The sequence below is a fragment of the Canis lupus genome, chromosome 12 (genome assembly GCF_011100685.1).
Source record: "Canis lupus familiaris isolate Mischka breed German Shepherd chromosome 12, alternate assembly UU_Cfam_GSD_1.0, whole genome shotgun sequence".
NCBI lineage: Eukaryota > Metazoa > Chordata > Mammalia > Carnivora > Canidae > Canis > Canis lupus.
The window spans coordinates 6332009-6353642 of NC_049233.1; the positions used below are offsets into that span (position 1 = coordinate 6332009).

At 48.8% G+C, this 21634-nt stretch overlaps 1 long non-coding RNA gene across 10 annotated transcripts in view; it reads right to left on the reverse strand.

The window, feature by feature from the left end:
* Positions 1-443: 443 nt before the first annotated feature.
* Positions 444-21634, reverse strand: part of LOC102155619 — a 31718-nt gene continuing 10527 nt past the window's right edge. The window contains exons 2-7 of one of the 10 annotated variants that reach the window (XR_005367629.1): positions 17841-17959; positions 15700-15759; positions 5976-6112; positions 5055-5169; positions 4682-4759; positions 444-1324 (exon numbers count right to left, since the gene is read on the reverse strand). This is a non-coding gene — a long non-coding RNA (uncharacterized LOC102155619). Of the gene's footprint in view, positions 1325-4681; positions 4760-5054; positions 5170-5975; positions 6113-6861; positions 7006-8423; positions 9533-9606; positions 9833-10210; positions 10325-15699; positions 15760-17840; positions 17960-21634 lie in introns of those variants that run through there. The other 9 variants (XR_005367626.1, XR_005367631.1, XR_005367628.1 and 6 more) reach the window with 9 other exon arrangements.

The window sequence follows — 21634 nt, forward strand, 5'->3', positions numbered from 1 at the left end:
GAAGAAAGCAAGGTCTAGAAGTGCCTAGGTAGTTCAGGTGGTTAAGCTTCCGACCTTGATTTGGGCTCAGGTCCTAATCTCAGGGTCATAAGATAGAGCCCTACATCAGGCTCCATGCTCAGCAGGGTATCTACTTAACACACTCTCTCCCTCTCCCCCTTCCCACTGTGCACACCTGTAATCTCTCTCTCTCTCTATCTCTCAAATAAAAATAGGGATGCCTGGGTGGCTCAGTCGGCTGAGCATCTGCCTTCAGCTCAGGTCATGATCCTGGGATAGAGCCCCATGTCGGGCTCCTTGCTCAGCCGGGAGCCTGCTTCTCCCTCTGCTCCTCACCTGGCTCCTGCTCTCTCTCTCTCTCTCTCTCTCTCTCAAATAAATAAATAAAATCTTAAAAATAAATCTTAAAAAAAAAAAGAAAAAGGCAAGGTCTAGACACTATGTATGGCAAACTACCATTTGAATTTTTAAAAAGGGGTTGGTAAGTTAAGAACACACACACAGAGTTTTATTTGCATAATATCTTATACCTCTCGCCTAGTAACACACGTTGCTTTTGAGAGAGGAAACGGCTGGGAGACAGGTGTGGGAAAGAAGCTGTCTGACATATCCTTCTGCATCCTTGGAATTTTAACCATGTGAGTGAATTGCCTATGAAAAATAAAATTAAAATTAAACTAAAAACATTAAAGGCACCTGCCTATTTCAGCATGTTTTCCTGGAGTGCCTTCCTCAGCCTTTTCCTCTGTGTTCACTTCCTTCCATCGAACCAGGCTTGTGGATGAGTCTCCCTCTCAGGAGGCCCCCTTAGGGAGCTTCAATTCCTTTCCTCCAACCTCCCCAAGGCATGCATCATCCAGACCAAGTTTTCTCAGACATTAATGTAATCAACTTGGTATCTTGGAAAAATCCAGATTCTGATTCAGTGGCCTACAGTGGGCCCGAGATTCTGCATTTCTAAGTAGCTCCCAGGTGAAGTTGATGCAGCTAGTCTCACACCATGCTCTGAGAAAGGAGGGTCCAGGGCTCCGTGCACTCCATGGTGAGGTTCATGGGTTAAGCACTGACAGGTCTTGAGAAGCTGCCCTGCTCCAGAGAGAAGAAGGGTTGGATGGTGGCAATTCTGGTGGAGAGTGAGACGGTCCATCCTCGGGCTGGTCTGAGCCGGTTAGCACTGCCAACAGAGTAGGGACTGCTGACCCCTGCCCTAGGGTTCTGTTCCTGCCTAACCACTCCTTTGCCTGGAACACAGACTGACCCCCCACTGCCTCCACTGAAGGGAGGCCCAGACATCAGGTGAGACCCCATGGTACATCAGAGGGAGCTGAAAGGGAAGATGAACTGGGTTATAGCACTACGTCCTGTACAAGGCCACTCACCCTAAACTTCACCAGCCAGAGAAATAAATGCCTTTCCCCTTCCTTCCTTCCTCCCTCCCTCCCTTCTTCCTTCCTTTCTTCTCTACCTCCAATGTGGGGCTTGAATTCAACCCCGAGATCAAGAATTATATGCCCTGGGCAGCCCGGGTGGCTCAGTGGTTGAGCATCTGCCTTTGGCCCAGGGCCTGATCCTGGAGACCCAGGATCGAGACCCGCATCAGGCTCCCTGCATGGAGCCTGCTTCTCCCTCTGCCTGTGTCTCTGCCTCTCTCTTTCTCTCTCTCTCTCTCTCTCTGTCTCTCATGAATAAATAAATAGATAAAAATCTTAAAAAAAAAATCACATGCCTTTCTTACTTCTGAAGGGCTAATGGCAGCTGCAGGCCACCCCCCTCTCGTGCCCACCCTGAAAATTCAGAAGCCAAACCAAACCTCCTACAGAAAATGAAACCAGACAGTATTTGGCAAAGCCATTCTCCCTGGGCAAAAAGCAGATGTCCTGAATCCAGGTGTGGCAGGACCACCTGCTCTGGCAGAGAGCTGATGGCCCTCCAACAGAGGTCTCCTCACTTGCCCAGGCTGAGAACTGACCCGTGAACCTGGAAGTCAAGCTCCCAAATGCCCCACCGCACCCTGTGCCCAGGGCGACAGGGTAGTTTCCTAGGCCACACACGTGGATTTCCCTGATGAGGGATTTTTCTGTATGACAAAACCCTGCTCCTGCCCACTGCCGGAGAGAAATCAGTATGGTGTAAGCTCTGGAGGGAGACCCAACAGGCACATCCCCCTCAGGGCTGATACCACCCCTGGCTGGAGCAGCACCCCCACCCCTCAGTGACCCCTGGAGAAAAGCCAGGAAAGGCACCTCCTCCCCACCCCCCCATCATCCCCACCCACCTGTGACCATGCCTGTAATTGCACCACGCACCTTCATTCTTTGGGGATGAGAAATTGCATCTCTTAAAATACTCCCACCCACGGGAGAGGTAATACATTAAGCTTTATCAGTCATCTACACTCTAATGTGAATTAGTTGATTAGTCCTGGAATGTTTCACCTGGAATGGGCCCGGTCCAAGCCCTCTTTTTCACAAGTGAGGGAAACCTCAGCCCACAGTGTACGTGACTTACTGAAGGTCAGGCAACAAGGTGGTGGCCAAGTTATGGAAGGGAAGAGGCGCAAGGGAAGGTACACAGGTGACGGGGGGAGAGGAGGACCCAGATAGCCCAGAGGAGCAGGGGCATTGTCAAGGTTGCATGTTAGAGGAGACACGTGGGTGACTCAGCAGTTGAGTGGCTGCCTTCAGCTCAGGTCCTGACCCCGGGGTCCTGGGATCAATTCCTGCATCGGGCCTGCATGGAGCCTGCTTCTCCCTCTGCCTGTGTCTCTGCCTCTCTCTCTCTCTCTGTGTCTCTCATGAATAAATGAATAAAATCTTAAAAAAAAAAAAAGTTTGCACATTATAGGCTAACTCAGAGTTTCCCCCCATTAGAAGGTAGGAGGCAGAGCCAGGAGCAGGTCTCCATCCCGCCCCACCCCTGAACATAAAATTTCGTTGAAGTTTCTGGTTTCATCTTAGAGTTCATTCAGACACATTCTACTCTAAAATTTATCCTGGTGTGTTTTCACATAAAAATAATAGTGAGAACAAACCTGTGGTTGCCAGAGGGGAGGAGTGATGGGGGGTGGGCAGAACAGATGAAGGTGATTAAGAGGTACAAACCTTAAGCTATAAAATAATTTGTGGGGGGCAGCCGAGGTGGCTCAGCGGTTTAGCCCTGCCTTCAGCCCAGGGCGGGATCCTGGAGTACCAGGATCGAGTCCCACGTCAGGCTCCCTGCATAGAGCCTGCTTCTCCCTCTGCCTGTGTCTCTGCCTCTCTCTCTCTCTCCATTTCTCTCATGAATAAATAAATAAAACTTTTTAAAAAATAAATAAAAATAAAATAATTTTTTGAAAAATTTTAAACAGGGGCACCTGGGCAGCTCAATAGGTTAAGTGTCCAACTCTTGATTTCAGCTCAGGTTCTGATCTCAGGGGTGGTGGAATCCAGCCCTATATGGGGCTCTGTGCTCATCGGGGAGTCTGCTTCTCTCCTTCTCCCCTCCCTCTCCCCCTCCACGATCTCATTCTCTCTCTCTAAAATAAATAAATAAATCTTTTAAAAAACTTTAAACATGAAATTTTCCTCTTTTTTAAAGAATTTATTTATCTGACAGAGACAGAGAGCACAAGCAGGGGGAGCAGGAGGCAGAGGGACAAACAGGCTCTCGGTTGAGCAGGGAGCCCTACTCAGGACTTGAACCCAGGCCCCTGGGATCATGACCTAAGCCAAAGGCAGATGCTTAAACAACAGCCACCCGGGCACCTCCATACAATTTTCTTTAAATAGTTAGATTTATTTAGCCTGATATCATTTTCCACTTGTCAGATACGCTGAGATCAAAGTTTGTGTTTCTGAGAAAGATACTTGGATGGCTGGAATGGGGATGAGGAGGCTGCTTCTCACTGTATGCCCCTTTGCACCTTTTCTTTTTTTTATTTTTTATTTTTAAGTAATCTCTATACCCAATGTGGGGCTCAAACTTACAACCTCGAGATCAAGAGTCACATGTGCTACAGACTGAGCCAGCCAAGGGCCCTGCCGCTTTGCACCTTTTAAAATTTTGTGCCATCTGCAAATATGACCTAGTCAAAAAATTCATAAAATTGAAACTTAAAAAATGTCGATGGGTTGGGGCATAGGGAGACAGACTTTCTCGCTCTGGTGGGAAAGGATGCAAACAGGAACATTTGCATGTTGGACAACCGTGATATTTATCCACAGGTTCAATATGTGCCCCTTTCCCGAGTGAGTTTGCTCTGGGGAGCTAGCCTACACCTGGGGGAGATGCGGGCCAGCGTATATACGGCTACCTCCTCTGTGCTGACCCTGAGAGGCTGCACCGGAGTGTCTCACTGTCTCTCAAGTCCTTTGCTGACTCTGAACCAAAACCAGGAGCTAGATTTCCTCCTTCCCAGCCTGGTGACCTTCTCACACCACTCTGAAAGCATCGCTCAGTAAATAATAGTAAACCCACAGTTGCTGCCCATGGAGTGCTTGGTTTGGGGCTGGCTCTGTCACACAGAAAGCTCCTTGAGTCTTGTGGCCGCCTCACCAACTAGCTGCTGTCCCATCAGCCATGTGGTAGACGAGGACACGAGGGCCTGTCAGTGCTGACCTTGCCCACGGTCACACTCCCTAACCCAGCAAAGGGCAGAGAGAGGATCTGAACCAGAAGCACATGCATGCATACCACCTACCATGTATTAAGCCCCTTCTGTGCGCTGGGCCACTGTGCTAGTCCCTTGGTGGTGTTTATATGAGGTCATCTCAAGGACCTGCATTGAGGGCAAGAGGTGATGGGGACAACAGGAGTCACTGAGGGGACTGTCCCTGCCCTGGAGAAGCTGACAATATGTGTAAGCTTCTTAGATGCCCCCACAACAATCCCTCCATTTGTGCCACACTTCACAGTTTTCAAAACCCTTGATCTATCTCATTTAATCTCCTTGACAATCCTGTCAAATAATTTTCATGATCTCCACTCCGGGATAAGGAAACCGAAGTTCTCTAAGTCACATGGGGCTCCCCCCAAGATCACCCAACCAGCCAGGGGAGGGGCTGGAACCTGACCTCAGGTCTCATGACTCGGTCTCTGCTGAGCCGGGATGATAGCCTGGCTCAGTGGCTTCCAACCTGCTCCAGCAGGAGGACTCCTTTCCCTTCTCCTTTGGAAATTGTTGCAATCCTGCAAATGAAAGGGGCTGTTATTTAGGGTTTTAGTCAACCAGGGAAATTCACAGTGGAAACACGACCAGGGATTCAGCACAGCTGAAAGGCAGCAGCACAGTTATACCCAGACATTACTTATACAGTCGGCAGACAATATTTGTAGTACAAATAGACACAGAGACTTCGTGTAATAACCCGGCAGCCCCTGGGCAGACAACTGGCTGAGACCCCACTGCCAGAGCAGTTCACAGGAGGACACATCTCCCAAGTCTGTCTTCTGGGTCAGAGCACAGTGAGGGGGGTACAGGGGGAAGTACCAAAATTCAATGGGATTGGCCAAAAGTCGCGGGGGGGGGGGATTATTGGGAGCCAAAGGGCTTGGTGAGGGCGACAGGTCATGGGGGGGCGGGGCACGGGGTATGAGGGTGTATGTGGGTTTGTTTCTGTTTTGTTTTGTTTTGTTTTGTTTTGTTTTTTTTTCATGTTTCATGTTTTGTTTTTTTGAGGAAAAGGTTGATTCTAGATGCCCAAGAGCCATTACAGCAGTTGGGGTAAGAAGCAGGCCAGAAGTGGAGAGAGTGGTCTAGAGAGGAGATAATGCAAGAGGTTTGAACTTGCAATGAAATCACCTTTCAAGAAACAAAGAGAACTAACATCCAAGCCTGGGTAGTGGGTTCTCTCCTATTATTGAGTGACCACCCCCAACCCCTGCCTCACACCATACCATTCCCCTGTGCACCCACATCTGAGCTGAATGAACGGGCAGTCCTCCATCCCCCGGACTGTGTAGAAGGCCTCCATGCTTGGTGTTCACTTACTCACCCTTCCAGAATCTGTTCCATGCAGTACAGTGCAGCAGTGAAGCTCACTGATGTTAGAGCCCAGAGGCCACACTGCACATCCTAGTTCTGCAGCCGCCCTATATGACATTAAACGTCCCAGGGCTTTAGTTTCCTCACCTGTAAAATGGAAGGAACAACAGTACTTGCCATGTTGCTATTTTGAGGATTAAGCCCATGAGCATATGTTAAATACTGAGAACAGAGCTGTCCTAGAATAAATGCTTGATTATTATGCCTATGAAAAACCCTTCTCCACTCCCAACCAATCACGCTCCTCTCCCCTGCACACTCGGCTATCCAAGCTCTTCTGTCACTTTTTTTTTCTCCACTTATTTGCCTATTTATATCTGTTTCTTGATATTAAACTGTAACTACCTGGCATATCATAGACATTAGTGTGGAAGGAAGGAAGGATGAAAAGGGCCCTGCCTGCAAAAGCTTCTAATTTTACTATGGAATGGGGCACCTGGCTGGTTCAGTCTGTAGAGCATGCGCCTCTTGATCTTGGCGTCATGAGTTCAAGCCTCACGTTGGGCATAGAGCTTACTTAAAAATAATAAGTCTAGGAACGCCTGGGTGGCTCAGCGGTTAAGCGTCTGCCTTCAGCTCAGGAAGTGATCCTGAGGTCCTGGGATCGAGTCCCACACTGGGCTCCCTGCAGGGAGCCTGCTTTTCCCTCTGCCTGTGTGTCTGCCTCTCTCTCTCTCTCTGTGTCTCTCATGAATAAATAAAATCTTAAAAAAGAAAAAAAATAAGTTAACTATGGAAAGTCGAGATGAAAAGAAACTGTATAATCCTCATCTTCTATAGGCATATCTTAAAATCCTTCCCACAAAGCCATGGGGAATGGAGTTTACAAAAATCACCTAAGTTTAAACCCAGCCTTTGTGGAACTGACAATCTCTGCTGGGCAATGGGACAGGACGTGTGAAACATAGCTGTAGAACAAGATCGTGGTGTGGTGCTTGCCAGTCAAGGGACAGTCAGAGCTGCTGGAGGCCAGAGATGGGAGAGGGGAGAAGAATATGAGATGAGTCACAAGTGTGTGTGTCATTCTTGCTCAAGGTAAAATAGGATCGTTGGGTAACAATAGGAAAATGTCACAAAGCGAGATGAGCCAGTACGTGCCCCTGATTGGTGGGTAAAGCCTTGGGTGTGGGGTTCAGAGGAGGAAAGAAGACATTTTGCGGGTGGCCAGGGCAGGCTTGTTGAGACAGTGGGATCTAAGTCCAGAGTCGGGGCCCCTCCAGAGCTCATACTGGCTTAGAACCCCAATTATTTGGGGCTGGCTTTTACCTTCCTTGAGCTGTGAGCTCTTCTAGATGTTGATTTCTTTCTTTCGCTGTCTTTTTTTTTTTTTAAGATTTTATTTATTTATTCATGAGAGACACAGAGAGAGAGGCAGAGACACAGGCAGAGGGAGAAGCTCCTGTGGGGAGCCGGATGTGGGACTCCATCCCAGGACCCCGTGATCCCCACCTGAACCGAAGGCAGATGCTCAACCACTGAGCCACCCAGGTGCCCCAGATGTTGGTTTCTGATACCTTTATTATTTTGTTTTTAAAGATTTATTTATTTATTTATTTGAGAGAGAGCGAGAGTGCGCACATGAGTGGGTGTTGGAGGAGAGGGAAAGAGAATCCCAAGCAGACTCCCCGCTGAGTGTGGAGCCTGATACAGGCTTGATCTCAGGATCCTACACCAAAATCAAAGAGTTGAGCCTCAATCAACTGAGCCATCCAGATGCCCCTCGGATAACTTGATTATTATGCAAGTAACATGCTTTTATAGAAGAAGAAAGGAGGAGGAAGAGAAGGAAAAGAAAATACAGAGAACCTAAGAGAAAAAAACCCTACAGTCCCATCCCTCAAAAATCACTCTATATTTTGGTCCCTGTCTACCCACCCACCCTTTATCCACCCTTCCACCCACCCATTCATCCATCCTTTATGCATCCACCCACCCTACAACCTGCGCATCCATCCACCTATTCATTCATCCACCCATCTGTATCGGGGTTCTTAGTTGCAAACAATAGAATCCACTCTAACAGAAAAGGAATTTATTAAAAAGCATTCAAAGGGCGCCTGGGTGGCTCAGTCAGTTGAACAACTGACTCTTGATTTTGGCTGTCATGATCTCCAGGTCATGGGATTGAGCCCTGCATAGGGAGTCTTCTTTTTCTCCCTCTCCTTCTGCCCCTCCCCCAAGACGCTCATGTGCTCTTTCTCTCAAATAAATAAAATCTTTAAACAAAATATTCAGCGGCTCGCAGAATCCAGAAGGGAAGATAAACACAGAGACTCAGAATTCACGGATGATACTTTTCTTTCTTTTTTTTTTTTTTTTTTTTTTTTTGGATGATACTTTTCTAGTCAAGCCACCACGGTAGCTATCAACACGAATTTGACAACTTGCTTCAACTCACCCCCTTCACCAATGGTGGAAATTGGACCTTTGAACATCCCCTCCTGTTGCTCTGAAGGCCAGATGCCTCTTCCTGTACCCCCTTCCCTAGGATGACTGCTTCCTGTTGCTCTATTACAAATCAAAACCTCACGTGGATGTTTCTGATCGGTGGAGCCTAAGTCACCTGCCGACACCTTTGTTGCAAAGGAGTCTGGGAAAGTAAATTTCTGGCCTTTCCTTCAGAGAAGTGAGATTTATGATGTAGGGAAACCCCACAAACACAGGAAAGTTCATCAAAAAGTACTGGTACTCATAATGCATGGCAAATGTCCCTTATACTACACATTGTTTTCCTCCTTACAAATATAGAATGGTATCAATTTTATCATTTTGTGGATCCCCAGTGCTTGGCACAGCGTAGGCACTCCACACATGAGGAAGGAAAGGAGAAAGGGGAGAGGTCACACATTTACATGCTGCCTTACTAAACAAGATTGAAGGAAGACTTTATGTTTATACAATCCACATGGCTCCCAAGGCCTCTTGTGACTCATGAAGGAGACTCCCTCGCCCAGCACCCAGGGACAAGGCTGTCCTCCCATCCCTGTGAGGCTGAGCTCCACCCCTGGCAGGAGCATCTGGACCCCAGGGAATGCCTACCTGAGGAGTCCCTCACTTTCTCTGTAAGCCCAACTGTCGGCCTAATGTCCCTGAGGCTATCACTGAAATCTCCTCCCCTCCCCAGACCCTGGGTTTCCTGAGGTTTTAAGTAGTCTCTGAAGACCAATCTAGAACAGTTGCTGCAAAGGCAACAGTAGAGGCCTCCCCAGGTGATAAAGATCACCAGCATGGCATTCAAGCCCATCTGTTAAAAATCAGTCTTGCTCTTGGTGGTCAAGGTGTGCCATCCCAGAATGGGACGGGCCCTGCCTTTTCGAGGCTCATGCTGTAGTGTAATTGTTAAGAGGTAAGATACACCCACTTAAATGACAAGCTCTCCTGCTGCCAAATAAGGTAGGAAAAAGTCCCCGCTCCCAGGGCGCAGGGACGGCCAGGCTGCCCAGGCTGGGTGAGAGGGGGCAAGAGGAGGGGCCGGGCTGGGGGGTGAAGAGGCCTGGCAGCGGCAGGAACCTGCAGTCCCCCCAACCCCTCCAAAGCAGGCCAGACCCTGTATCTTCATTACTGGCTAGAGCATCGTGTACCCCTCCTTATCACTGCTGACGGTTTTTCTGGTTATCTGGTCATTGTCTGCGCCCTCCCCAGCTGTCCGCGGTGAGCTGCGAAGGTGCTGGGTGGGCAGAGGCTGGTGGGGACCCAGCCGGGCGAGGCCGCAGGGCAGGCGAGGCTGAGACCCATCACAAAGACGGTCTGAAGCCTCCCCCTCACGCTCCTCCCCACCCCACCCCGGGGAGGAGCCGCTGGTGTGTTTCTGGAGTGTTCCAATCCAATTAGTGCCCTCCCCTGCTCCAAGGAGGGGCCCGAGCCGCCACTCCCCTCCCCGAGGTGGAGACGGGCTGGGGAGGGGTGCTCAGGAGGTCTGAACACCCTGACCCGGCTCCTCCTGGCAGCGCGGCTGGCTCCGGCTGCACCGAGGCTGCTATGACAGCGCCCGTTTCTAGGCGACTGTTCTCGGGAATGGTCTGTTTTGGCAACCGGAGGGCCCCTGGGTAAAGGGGGCCGCCGGCCGCGGCGCATTTGCATAGCAACCCCCCCCCCCCCAGCCGCGGGCTGCAGCCCCCGCCCTCCGCCCAGCGCGGCCCAGCCCCGGCCCGCCCGCTGCCGTCCCCGCCTGGTGCCCCCGCTCACCCCCCGGGAGGTGGAGGCTGCCGGCGGAGCTCGGGCATTTCCGGAAAGGCTGGTGCCCTCGGGAGGTGGGGAAATGATGCTTGGGGACAAAACACTGAAACGGAGGGTGGGGAGGGGAGTGGGGGATGAAATTCCGCTTTTACAAACCAGAGGCAAAGTCACATGGCTTGGGAGCATCAAAATGCACCCTGGATGACAGGGTTGGCTCACCCAGTGTTTCTTTAGGTGACCCCCTCAAGGAAACCCCAGGAGGTACTCGGATCATGTCTTTCGGATCATTACATTGCAAGTGTATGTGTGAGTGTGGAAATGGGTAGGCCTGGAAAAAAACAAAACAAAACAAAAACAAAAACATTTGTTACCTACAAAAAGCAGGCAGTGATCTTCCTAGGAAAGATTTTCAAATACTTGCGGGAGGAACTGGGTGACATGGTGGTATCTGAATTTCAGAAGAAACCAAAGGGAAAAATACATAGATAACTCGTGGCGGCCCCCACCCCTCCGGTCCTGCACAGGCCCACCCCACCCCAGCCACATCTGCTATCTGGAGTCTGTGATGCCAACCGAGATACCAGGCTCTGAACACAGACATTAACTGCCCAAGGACACATGCCCTGGGCTGGAACCCGAGAAGGGGGTTGGGCAGGGGCAGGTCACCTCAGCTGAGCGATCACATTCCCTGGCAGCTGTCCAAGGGGCAGCTCTGGCTGCACCTGTTTGTGGGGAGATTTGCTTTTATCAGTGTTGACACAGCAGCAGGGCCAGGGAGTAGCAGAGTCATAAATAAATGAGAGAGGGAGAGGGGAAAAAAAAAAAAGGCAGGAGCCACCGAGGCGAGGCAAAAATGCTGAGGTCTTTTTTTGCTTGTTGTATGTCAGCGCGTTCAATCCAGTTTCCCCACCCCTGAAATCTCCTAGGATCATGAACAGCCTTGGCATGGGAGCTCTGGGTCTTAAAGAGATAGAATTGCAGATCGGAAGCACCTGAAGATCCTGTGCGCCAGCGTCCCTCACCAACAGCTCTCAAGGTTACTTGGTATCTTCACCTGCCACTTAACAGTTTGTCAGGAAGATAGCAGGAAGGAAGTTCCTTCCTCCCTCTGCCAAGTTTCAGCAGCATCAGGGAGACAGTATGATTAAAGTGTAGGTTTTCAAGTTAGTCGAACGTAGGATCAGCCCCTGGTGCTGTCTAGCTGTGCAACTTGGGGTATGCTAACGAACCAGTCTGGGCCTCAGCACCTCCCCAGAAATGGAAAAACAAAACCAATTATTGTAGCGAGGATGCGAGTGATGATATGAACTGAGGCTTAGAAAACTTCCTCGATGGGACACCTGGGTGGCTCAGTGGTTGAACGTCTGCCTTTGGCTCAGATCCTGATCCTGGAGTCCCGGGATCAAGTCCCACATCGGGCTCCCCGCAGGGAGCCTGCTTCTCCCTCTGCCTGTGTCTCTGCCTCTGTGTGTGTGTCTCTCTCATGAATAAATAAAATCTTTAAAAAAAAATTCCTCAGCATATATGTTCATTTGATTGCTATTACTACCTATCAACAGTCCCTCAAGTTTTTTATTAAAATGTCCCTCCCCACCCCCCATAAAAGAAAAAAAAAAAAAGAGGAAAACTGATCTGTTTCAGAAACATTCTTTGTCTCCCAAAAAGGGCCAAACGTGATCCCTTAGTTTCTGGGCTTTAATTCGGGCCTTCAGAGGCTGCAAATCAACTCACCGCCATTCTAGTCCAGTTCAGTACAACAACTGGGATGCAAACAAACCTGGTCATCAGAAGCTACCTGACCAAGCCCAGCAATAAACCGCGTTTGTAAACCTATGAGTCACTCCTGCGTTTCAGACACGGAGGTAGTTTCTGCAGAGGGCAGGCTAGCCTAACAGCTAAGGCAGGTTGCACTGTCTCTGGATCACTGGACTCTATCCTCAGCCTTGGCATCTGCCCGTCACGGGTTCTTTAACCTTCATAAGCTGTGCTTTCCTTATCTGTAAAATGGGCACATTAAGTCCCATATGCTTGTTGTAAGGATTGAACGCATGAAAAGCATGTAGTGAGTGTGGGACACAGAGAAAGTGCTTCGTCGTGTCAGCACTTTCCATCATTGCTGTTTGATGAATGAGGCCAGGGACTGTGTGGTAGTCATCCTTGTATCCCCAGGTCCTCAAACAAAGCCCAGCGTTTAGTACAGTAATGTTTGATGAATGAATGCATGCAAGGCCCCTGCCCTCAAGAAGTTAAATCTACCCAGGAAATAGAAGGCGTAAAGTGCCTGTGGCACTCAGGCACAGGAGACAGCAGAGGGTTAAAAGCCATTCAGCCAGTCCCAGGGCCCCAGAGGCAGACGGTCCCTTTGATCCCTGTTTCATCTATCCAGGATGCTTTCAAGAGAGGAAAACAGGAAGTATCCACGATAGCCCAGCTTGCTCTGTGTTGTTGTTTTTTTTTTTTTTTTTTTTTAATGATGAGGGGTGGGAGGAGTATGGTCCTCTGGGTCACATTTTGCCAGTAAATCAGCCTCCTTCCTTTCACATCCTGGGGCTTCCAAAGGGGCAGATAAAGAGCTTCTTGCTCAATGCTGAGACAGAGAGAGAGGTGCTCCAGAAATGGCCAAGCTGACAGGTTGGTGTTCCTTAGTGGACTGCAGGTGTTTCTAGAGCATGTCCTTTGCATTCATTCCCTCACCCGCTCACTGTTGAACAAGTGCTTGGCCTTGGTCGGAGGACGCTAGGGTTACAGCTCAGTGACTAGCGTCCAGGGTATAAATGGTCCAAAACAAAGGATGGTGGACTCAGATGATGGGCCAAACACAGAAAGGTGAGAATGCTCTAAGGAGAGAAACAGCAGCATTTATGAGCAAGCAGTCTTAGGAAAGGAAAACTGACCAGAACAAAAGAAAAAACCTGGAGACTAAGTGTGTTTCGGAAAAACAAAAAAGAGCTTTTTCCTCTTTTAAAAGTTTATTTGTTTTTAGTAAAAATAAGTAAATGTGGAGCTCAAAATCACGAAGCCAAATCAAGAGTCACTTGCTCCTCCGACTGAACCAGCCAGGTACCCCAAAGATTGCTTCAAAGAATCTGCAACCAGGGTAGAAAAGGCCTTGTAATAGAACACAGAGTCCATGCGGAAGGCCATCACCTCTGGGGACATGCAGGATGGCAGGAGCAGACAGAAGCAGGAAGGGGAACAGGAACTTAAGACAGTAGATCCCACTTGACCAAGCCAGCCTGAAGACAGCATGTGCTAACCCTCAGTGTGCTAAACTCATGTCCATGTTTGTCTCACGAGTTCAGTGATGCATTTCCCCATGATGGACAGGAGACCACTTTCTGGAAAGGTGGAAATATTCTATCTGGTGATAGAGGTACAGTTTACAAGGCAGATCTATTTGTCCATGCTACAGTTAAGATTTCTGCATTTCAGGGACGCCTGGGTGGCTCATCGGTCTAGGATCTGCCTTCAGCTGAGGGCTAGAGGCATGATCCCGGAGTCCCAGGATTGAGTCCCACATGGGGCTCCCCACAAGGAGCCTGCCTCTCCCTCTGCCTGTGTCTCTGCCTCTCTCATGAATAAATAAATAAAATCTTAAAAAAAAAAAGATTTCTGCATTTCAGTATTTGTAAATTTCACCCCCCCCCCAAAAAAAAAAGTGTACAAAATAACCAAGCGGGAGGAGTTAGAGGTACAGGTGAAACCAGAAAGAACAGTTAAGGACAAGCTAAGCATCCATGGGGGGTCCATCATATCATTTTGTTGACATTAAATTTGGTTTGAAATTTTACATAATGGGCAGCCCTGGTGGCTCAGCGGTTTAAGCGCCACCTTCAGTCCAGGGTGTGATCCTGGAGACCCAGGATCAAGTCCCACATTGGGCTCCCTGCATGGAGCCTGCTTCTCCCTCCGCCTGTGTCTCTGCCTCTCTCTCTCTCTCTGTGTGTCTCTCATGAATAAATAAATAAAATCTTAAAAAAAAAATTTTACATAATAAAAAAGGGTGTTTTTTTTTTCCCCAGTGCCTATCACGAGTCACCATTGTCCTTAAGCACGTCCCTTTTGGGTTATCAGCAAGGCAGCTGAGACATAATCTAATCCAGCCATCCTGTTCTAGATGAGGAAACAGAGGTGCACCTTGCCTTGTTCAAGGTGTTCTCAGCTATCCGGCAGCAGAGCTGACGCTGGAATATCAGGCCAGAGCAGCGCCCTTCTGACCTTTTCAACCATCACCCACTTGTGGGGAGCCAGCTGGAATGTGCCCCTCACCCTGGGTCGCCTTTCCAGCGCCCAGGGCCCAACGGCGTGTGAGGAGGCCACATGGGCTGGAGGGGGTCTGTAGGCTGCGAATCACTTTGCTCTCCACTGTTTTCATTCTGAAAGGTAATCCTGAGTTTGCAGAGATTCAGTTAGGTTTCTTAGCTGCCACTTTTGAAGGCAGGAAAGGAAACCCAGACAATTAAAGATTTCCAGTAACCAAGAGTTGAAACTGCAGGGGGGCCAGAGTGTCCCAGCTCTGGGACCAACAGAGGTGTTGCCTTACAGCTGTCATCTCTCCTGCCTTGGTTTCCACTCATAAGAAGAGATGAAGAAGGGATCCCCGGGTGGTGCAGCGGTTTGGCGCCTGCCTTTGGCCCAGGGCGCGATCCTGGAGACCCGGGATCGAATCCCACGTCGGGCTACAGGTGCATGGAGCCTGCTTCTCCCTCTGCCTGTGTCTCTGCCTCTCTCTCTCTCTCTGTGTGACTATCATAAATAAATAAAAATTAAAAAAAATTAAAAAAAAAAAAAGTAGAGCGGTAACTTGAGGTAGCCTTATCACAGAGGGGGAGGGGCAGGAGAGGGGAGGTGGGAAGGGAGGGAGGCTTCTTTTTTAAAGATTTTATTTATTGGGGATCCCTGGGTGGCACAGCGGTTTAGCGCCTGCCTTTGACCCAGGGCCTGATCCTGGAGCCCCGGTATCGAGTCCCGCATCGGGCTCCCTGCATGGAGCCTGCTTCTCCCTCTGCTTGTGTCTCTGCCTCTCTCTCTGTGTGTCTCTCATAAATAAATAAATAAAATCTTTTTTATTTATAAAGCGTTTGTGGATGTCGTTGCACTGTGCCAGACATGTTCTTCTTCCTCCAGAATATCTCATTTACTCCTCAAAATACCTTTGGAGACTCAAGGACTCTTATTTTGCTCATTTTCCAGATGAGGGAAAATGCACAGACCCTTCCCCTGCCCAAGGCCAGACAGCTGGTATGGGCAGAGGCAGGACCCAGCACCAGGCAGTGCTGGGAGTCATTCGTAGGTGGGAAGGCCACACACTCATCTGAGGGCCGAGGGGCAGTGGAGGCTCCCAGTCACCTGGGCATCCGACTCACCATCAGGAGACCTAGCCTCCAGTTCCAGCTCAGCTGCTTATTAGCCCCATGACCTGGGCCGAGTCACATGGCCTCCTGGGCCCTCTGTCACTCAAGCTGTATGACAGTGATAATCAAACCTGCTCCACCTACCTTGCGAGAAGGAGGTAAGGGTTCCGTGAAATCACTGATACTGCAAGTGTTTTGAAACAGCTGCAAAGGGCGACAGAAATGAAGACATCACGATTATTTTTTTCAGAGAAGCATTCCTGGATTGTCACGTGGTGACATTCCAGCTCCTCACCTCCCAGACACCCCCCTCAACACCCGACTGGTGGTCAGAACCAGGGCCTGCACATCTCTTCAAATGCTATTTTGGTGGAAAAGGGGAAGAGGGTGTCACACACTGTACCAGCTTCAGTATTCCCCAAAGAATCATATTAGAGCATTGGCTTCTGGCTCTTCCCTAGGCCAGCATTTCAGTGAGGGCCCCTTTTTCCTGTTTGTCGTAAAACAAACAGGCTTTCAGCTACTTGGGCAGGATTTAACTGGCGATCGGCCCTAGAGATAAGTGGATCACACTCAACCAGCTCACATGGGAGTAATTTGTACCCAAGAGCAGTTGATAGTTTATATTTTTGAACCCACTGTCAGGGAACTACCTTTGCAGTGACTAGAGACAGTCTCCCCATAAACTGTACACCCTTTCTGCCCAGGCCTGAAATAACTAAGGAATAAGAGGGGCACCTGGGTGGCGCAGTGGGTTAAGTGTCTGCCTTCGGCTCAGGTCATGATCCCGGGGTGGGGGGGGCCCCCAGGGATCATGGAGCCCCGCCTCGCCTTGGGCTCCCTCTCCCTCTCCCTCACCACCCTGCTTGTGTTCTCTCTCTCTCAAATAAATAAAATCTTAAAAACAAAAAACAAAAAACTAAGGAACGAGATGGGGAGCAGGCATGAAATTAGTCAACTGTGTGACTAGCTTATTCTTCTAAGACTGTAAAAATTTAAGGATGGGGAATCTTTCTGGTTATCTGTTTGGTTTATCCCCCCCTACTCCCTTACCCCCGCAAACCTGAAGCACTTAGCCTAGCACATCACACCAGAGCACAGAGAATGTTCGAGAAATGAATGGAATTAGGAGAGAAGATCGCAGGGGTTTTCCAAGCGTCCTGGAAGTCAGGGCAAAGCCAACTGTGTGGCTCTTTGCAGGGTCGTGCCATTTTGTTACGTGCACACACCCCCACACACACTCCCTGTCCACCCTGCTTCTCGTGCTGCTTTCAACTCTAAGTTTAGAGGGACCGTGTGTTTCCAAACCTCAAGTCAGGAAACAAGGCCTGACAGAGTATTTAAAACCAGGAATCTATATTCCAGAAGGATTCATGCCCTCCGGTTTGCACTTGAATTTATCATATCCTCCTCCTGCATTTTGGCAGATTTTGCTCTACCCGATTTGCCGGTTTAAAGCCTTCCGTACAGTGATTAGGCTGGTTCCTCGATACATCTAGGAGATCCCGTGAACTCATCAGCAGACCTTCAAATTCACCTGCCCGGTGGCTTGCTGGTCCTATTCTGAAGATTATTCATCTCTCCATCTCCCTTTCCTGGTGTCCTTCCCAGAGTCCACTAGACTACCGTCTTCTACTCCGAGTGCAGGTGGGGTGGGTAACTCAGTAGGGTCAGGATGCTCCCCAGGGGGAGAGCCGAGCCCTCGGGTGCTGGGGTGCTGGGAGGGTCCGGGGAGCCTTGGATTCTCACTGCGATTCTGCTTCTAATCCCCTGGCGTGTCCTTGGGGAGGTCACCTCTCTCTGGTGTCACTGTAAAACGAAGGGGTGTGGTGGATGGCACAGGCTCGAAGCCTGATTGACATCTTGCGATTCAAGCACCAGTGAGTCGTGGGATGTGAGAATTTCCCCACATACTCTGCTTTTCCTCCTGCAGTGTGGGGATAAACTGTCTGGCTCCTATCTAAGGCAGACACCTTCCACTGGCCACTTGATCCCATCCCCTCCCTCCAGCAACGCTCTCTCCTCTCCCCTGCATCATCTGCTTTTCCCTCTTTGCTAAATCATTCCCGGTAGCATATAAATATATTGAAATGTGCTATAATTCCACTCATCTTAAAAAGAGTCTCTCCTGACCCGACTTCCCCTCCAGCTTCTCTCTCGAGCCTATTTCAATCACTGCAGGACTCTGTATAAAATGCTCCTTGGTCAGCAATCATACCCACCCCTCTACCCCGTCCCCACCCCCCTAGTTGTGGCCAAAACAAAAGGTCACTGTTACTCTTCACCTTATGTGACTGCTGAGTGAGGATTAGCTGATCATTCCTTCTCCCTTCGATACTTGTTTCTCTTGGCTTCCAAGACACTACATTTTCTTCAAGGTACGGGTTCTCCTCATCTCCTTCACCTTTAAATATTAGAGGGTATTGGGGCTGGATCCTTGTATCTGCACCCAATCTTCACCAAGCCATTGGTGATTTCATTCGGTCCCATGGTGTTGAATGCCATGTGTCTTCACCTAGGTTCCTCTAGAAGCAGAACTTTTTATATTTATTTGTTTGTTTGTTTATTTATTTATTTATTTATTTATTTATTTATTTATTTATTTTTGAGAGAGAGAGTGAGAGAGAGCACACAAGCAGGGCAGAGAAGTAGAGGGAGAAGTAGACTCCCTGCTGACCAGGGAGCCCGATGTGGGGCTCGATCCCAGGACCCTGGGAATTGAAGCTGAAGGCAGACACCTAACTGACTGAGCCACCCAGGCATCCCTAGGAGCAGAGCCTTGATAAAAGGTTTGCATGCAGGTAGTTTATTTGGGAATGAAATTCCAGGGAGCAAAAATGAGGGACAGGGTGACAGAGGAATAGAGGAGAAAGGATAAACCAAGGAAGCATTATTGAGCGGGCCACAACTATGGGATACACAGACATTTTTCTCCACAGAACCTTCTAAGGAGATTCAGAACTGTCAACTGAAGGATAATAAGGGATTTACATTTATCCATCAGTTTTCCTTCACCATTAAGGGTGGCCCCCTGAGCATGAACTCCCCCATAGTTTTGGGTTGTACATATGGTGGTGCTGAGTGAGTTTCCATGTTTGTCCACCACCACCCTTGTACAGGAAGCAAGAAGTACACAGAAAGGCAGGGGTGACGCACTTGTCAATTCATACCCATTGCCAGTAGGGCTAACACCAGTGGCAGGACATCAAGCTGGGGGAAGAGGCAGGGCCAAGAGAATTTAAAGAAATGTCTGATACACCATCTACACCCAATGGCTCTCACCTTTCCATCCCTAGCCTGGACCACCCCCTTAAATTCCAGACGTACGTATCTACAGCTTACTCCAGATTTCTGCTTGGTCATTTCCTCGAAACCTGCTCCATTCATAGTGGCATCTTCATTAATGGCAACTCTATCCTCCCAGATGTTTCTTCCTTCCAAGGCAAAGAACTTGGAGACATCCTTGAGTCTGCTCTCCATACAATTCATCAGTAAATTCAGCTGGGGACGCCAGGGTGGCTCAGTGGTTGAGCATCTGCCTTCACCTCAGGTCGTGATCCCATGGTTGGGGGATCCAGTCCCACATCGGGCTCCTCATAGGGAGCCTGCTTCTCCCTCTGCCTATGTCTCTCCCTTTCTCTGTGTGTCTCTCATAAATAAATAAATAAAATCTTGAAAAAAAAAAGTAAATTCAACTGGCTTTACCTTCAAAATATATCCAAAATCGTACCACTTCTAACCTCTACTCCCTGTCCAGGCCACACCACCAGTCCTTCACTGGATTGCTGTGATTATCTGCTAATCAGCCTCCCTGGGTACTCGCTTATCCACTTACCTTCGGTCGATTCTTCATTCTCCACGGCCTCCTAAATGCAAGTCAGTTAATGTCACTCCTCTCCATTTCCTTTTCCCTTCCCTGCTTTGTATTTCTCCATCACATTTATCACGATCTGACATAATATATACTTTCTGTATTTACGTATTTACTTTGTCTATTGTTATCTCCTTCTACTAAAATAACAAGAGAATTTTTGTCTTTTTTATCATCAGGACCTAGAACAGTGCCCGGTGCATGGAGGGAGTACAATAAACATTTGTTGGCTAGAGACCATCTAGTTCAAGCCCTTTACACATGAGAAAACTGTAGCCCAGAGATATAACCATGCTAATTACACTGCATGGCCCTTTTCTTTCCCCTCTTTTTTGAGGCCTTCTCAATGCCTCTACTGGTGTTCTGAATAACAGTTCTCCATTTTCAGCAACATTAATTATTAGTTGTTACTATTATGGATGTTGGCCATCTAGCTGAGTAGCAGTTTGTAGTCAGGATCAAATGCACCTCCCCGAAATCACTAGAGAGCAATCCCAAGGCGTTGGAAGCATAACTAATCCAAGATCATATGGTATAAAGGCAGCAGTCAACAACTGAGGGAATTCAAGGTGAGGGAGAGTCCCTGGGGTGTTTTGAGAGAGAAGTGCAATACTGAGATTCCTGAAGGAGAGAGTGTTTTAGGGGTGGGAGCCACCGAGTAAATTACAAAATTACTAACCCCTAATCTATGCCATTCTCTGCCCCTCCATTCAGCAGAGTGAAATGTTAAGTGTGAGATGACTTTGGGATTACCTTGAAGGGTTAGTTCTACTAGTCTATGTTCTAGCTGTGTGACTAGAGTAAGTTATTTAACCTCTCTGAATCTACAAAATGAGAAAGATGATCCCAACCCCATCGCGTTGTAAGCATTACATCGAATACCAAGCATTAAAGTACTTAGGATGGGCAGCCCAGGTGGCTCAGCGGTTTAGCGCCGCCTTCAGCCCAGGACATGGTCCTGGAGACCCGGGATCGAGTCCCACATTGGGCTCCCTGCATGGAGCCTGCTTCTCCCTCTGCCTGTGTCTCTGCCTCTGTGTATGTGTGTGTGTGTGTGTCTCTCATGGATAAATAAATAAAATCTTAAAAAAAAAAAAAAAAAGAAAGTACTTAGGAGAATGACACAGACAAGTGGTAAGTATATTAAGGTTGTTGCTATGATTCTTTGACCAGAATTATAGGAATATGCAACAATAAGTGCTGGGGCTGATCAGAAGAATATTGTGACGGCGTCGAGGAGTGTTAAGATACAGGGGCCAGGATCCCTGGGTGGCGCAGCGGTTTGGCGCCTGCCTTTGGCCCAGGGCGCGATCCTGGAGACCCGGGATCGAATCCCACATCAGGCTCCCAGTGCATGGAGCCTGCTTCTCCCTCTGCCTGTGTCTCTGCCTCTCTCTCTCTCTCCGTGTGACTATCATGAATAAATAAATTTAAAAAAAAAAAAAAAAAAAAGATACAGGGGCCAAATAATGGAGGACACTGAATGCCAAGGTGGGATCTTGGCACTGTGATGTTACTAAAATCTCTCTCTCTCTCTCTCTCTCTTTTTTTTTTTTTTTTTTTATTACACAATGACTGGACTCCTGGGTAATCTTTTTTTTTTTTTTAATTCTTAAGATTTTATTTATTTAGGGACCCCTGGGTGGCTCAGTGGTTGAGCATCTGCCTTGGTCTCAGGGCCTGATCCTGGGATCTGAGATGAGTCCCACATCGGGTTCCTCCTGGGGAGCCTGTTTCTCCCTCTGCCTATGTCTCTGCCTCTCTCTCTGTATCTCTCATGAATAAATAAAATCTTTTAAAAAATTTTTTTATTTATTTGAGAGAAAGAACGTGCAAGAATGGGGGGAGAGACACAGGGAGAGGGGGAAGCTGACTCCCCAGTGAGCAAGGAGTCCAATTCAGGGCTCAATCCCAGGACCCCAGGATCATGACCTGAGCTGAAGGCAGACACTTAACTGCCTGAGCCACCCAGACGCTCCGTTACTAAAGGATCTTGACTGGAGAACACACAACACTCAGTGTCAATGATGATGAGAACCCAATGTCCAGAAGACCCATAGGAAGGAGCAGCCTGCCACCACCTAGCCTGGCTGCGGGTCCCTGTACATCTCCCATCTCTGCTCCTTCTTGTCCTGTTGCAGTGACCTGTTACCGGTCTCTGTATCTCCTAGAAGTCCAGGACACAGTTGTCCCTACTGTCAGACCTTG